Source organism: Tupaia chinensis, unplaced genomic scaffold (genome assembly GCF_000334495.1).
Source record: "Tupaia chinensis unplaced genomic scaffold, TupChi_1.0 Scaffold000484_1, whole genome shotgun sequence".
Lineage (NCBI taxonomy): Eukaryota > Metazoa > Chordata > Mammalia > Scandentia > Tupaiidae > Tupaia > Tupaia belangeri.
This window is the reverse complement of record NW_006159996.1, coordinates 2203230-2206248: the sequence shown is the minus strand read 5'-3', so window position 1 is coordinate 2206248 and position 3019 is coordinate 2203230. Positions and strand designations below refer to the sequence as shown.

The following is a 3019-nucleotide window of genomic DNA, read 5'->3' as shown; positions in this document are numbered from 1 at the left end:
CTACAGGTCAGTTAGTAGTTAATCTACACCTTTTTTTTCAGCGAATTAGAATAGTGACTATGATGCCAGAGGAAGTAAAAAGATCTTTCATGAATTTACACATTAATTCAAGGTTAGCTCTAAGGAAAAACAAAGCATAGATAAGCTCTTGCAGCTTAGTATTAATGAAGTTATAAAAGTAAATAAATATAGATTTTCTAACTTCATTAATATTAAGTCAAAATCTTTAAAACAATAAGTCATTGCTATTCTATTTACATACTGCAATAAACATAAATGAGATGTGAAATCTTTACATAACCAGAAAATAACCAAGGATGGTTCTACAGATATAACTTAAACCAACTAAAAAATTGACTCTTAAGTAATAAAAAGCACATTAAAATGTTGATTGTCTCAGACTAGTTATTTAAATTATTTAGCATCATACCCAAGAGTCTTCATTTCCTATTTTCCGCTTTCAAGAATAGTTATTGTACCATAATCACTGAGACTTTTAATGAAAAAATAGTGTGTTATGTAGTCCTCACACAATGGTAGACATAATTAAATTATAGAACAGACAGGAATATCTAAGATTAGCTAAATACTTAAACTAAACTAGAAAATAAATTGAAATGATAATTTTGCATCAAAGGCTGTAATCCTGACATTACAAATGAGTATTAAAGATAGAAAATTTGTAGAAATAAGTCCAAGTAATTTGGAATGATCTAAAATGTGTATTCATTATTTATATTTTACATTATTTATATAATGTAAAAGTAATAATTTGCAAAATTTTAACCTATACTCATCTTTTTAAGTTAAATTTAAATGACTTTGAGTTATTCCAAGAGCCTCTTTGAAGATGGGTAATAATATATGTGCTCAAGCTAATAATATTTGCATGTTTTTATTTGCAAAGTTTTCTAAGTTGTATGATGGTTTAGTCACTTTGAGTCTGAAATACTTTTTTATGTTGTTGCCTGATTTTGAATATTTAAAGAATGTCCTCAGATAACTAATATTAAGGTACAAAAGTTTTTGACCTGTGGTTCAAGAGGAGCTTCAGCATGGACTCCTCAAGTATTGTACTAAATGGTATGGTGTGTAATTGGAGGGGGAAATGCCACATCTGATTCTCAAAGGGGCCTGCGATCCTGCCACTTTAACTACCTAAGGTCACTGAATTAAAAGAATGACCTCAAGATAAATTACCTTAGTTAGAACCTTTAGAGAAGATTCACCACATGGGAAAATTCATGAACATTAGGGATAAAGCATTTAGTGAGAGAACAGTCAAAATGTGAAGTGAATGAGACTGATAGTTAAAAGTAGGTACTCAATAGAATTAGGTTTTCTTTCTCAATTAATCCCCAGAACTCAAGAAAGAATACCACTTATATTATATTTTGCAGATATTATAAGCCTATGTATATACTTTTAGCAGGTTCAAATGACTTGATCAAATAATTTGGAATACTTTTAGTAAGTTTTGGAAGTATAAAACTGGCAGCTCTGTTTGAGTATGTAGTATTGATCAACATTCTGTCATTTCATGGAACAAAATAAAAAAATAAACAGAATTGGGGCCTGTAGGTGGCATGGTAGTTAAGGTGCTGGACTCCCACATGGCTGACTGCAGTTCAAGTCCTGGACCTGGTGATTTGTTTTCTTATTTTCCTTTTCTTTCTCTCTGTCTCTGGTCAAATTTAAAAATAATAATAATAAATACAATTAAATAAATCATTCTTTTAATTTAATTTTTATTTAACTTTATGTATTCATTTATTTATTTTAATTTGACCAGAAAGGGATAGAGTGAGAGAGAGAGAGCGAGAGAGAAAGTGAGAAAGCAAACAATCAGGTCTGGGACTTGAACCATGGTCAACCATGTGGGAGTCCAGTGCCATTAACCATCATGCCACCTGACAGCCCCAAAGATTCTTTTTCTAGAATAGAAGTGAACTTATATTATTTCAACATAAGCAGCATATTGGAATATGAAGTTGGACTTTGTCTTCAAATAATTTGAAAACATGTTTTATCACAAAAAAACTAAATGTTATTTTAATGATAATAAATTTATGAAGAATGTTTAACACCATAGAAAAAGAAAAGTAAATCGTTTCATAGATAATGAAGACAGTGTTCAACATTTGATACAAGCCTGAAGTTAGAAAAGCCACTTGATCTAATAATGAGAAAATGTCAAGGCAAAAGGCCATTAAAGAACAAAGATGAGCAAACTTAACAAACCTACGGGGATCGTCAACATCACTGAGCATTTGAGATGATGCGGCATATGTAGATCATAAAAACTGGTAATTATTACTACTCAAGTGAAAATTGAAGAATTATTTTTACATCAAAGTTGTTTTAGGGGCTGGCAAGTAGTGTGGTGGTTAAGGGCGCCGGACTCCCACATGTCCTATGGCAGTTCGAATCCCAAACTTGGTGGCCCGCCTTATTCTCTCCTCCCCAACACACACACTGTTGCTCTCTAGTAAAATTAAAATAAGTAAATAAACAAAGCTAAATAAGTTGTCTTAACATTTTTAAACCAAACGTTAGGAAAAAATAAATCATTTATTAGATAAAGAAACCTGAATATTATTAAAAGCCTGAATCAGGAGTTTCACAAACTGCCGTTGTTTTTTTAAAACAGTACAAAAATACAGAGTATTCATGACAACGTTTTCTATGGGAAGAAAACTAGATTTTTAAAAATTAGGCAACAAATTCCTGAATAGGGAAATTCTGTAGAAAACTCACCTGTCCAGAATGACTTGCTATTGTCTCCTGTCTTTCCCCTCCATCTTCTCTATCCAAACCCGGAGGTAGCCCGGGACTGAAGGCCATGAGGTCGGTCTTGGGAGGGCCCTCCCCAGAGCACACCCTCTGACTCCTCCTCTGCTGAGAGTGCGACCAGCTCCCCACCGCGCTGGAGCACACCAGCGTCGGCTTCCCAGGCCCGCAAGCGCCCTCTGGGGGCGGCCCCGAGCACCGCAGCGCCGTGTACAGCAGCAGCGTGAGC

At 34.1% G+C, this 3019-nt stretch overlaps 2 protein-coding genes across 2 annotated transcripts in view; both read right to left on the bottom strand.

Moving 5' to 3' along the window:
- The window catches only part of LOC102485356 (protocadherin alpha-8), a 189439-nt gene that overhangs the window by 144293 nt on the left and 42127 nt on the right, over positions 1 to 3019 (bottom strand).
- The window catches only part of LOC106735687 (protocadherin alpha-11-like), a 5887-nt gene that overhangs the window by 519 nt on the left and 2349 nt on the right, over positions 1 to 3019 (bottom strand). The gene's annotated exons all lie outside the window — the stretch shown is intronic.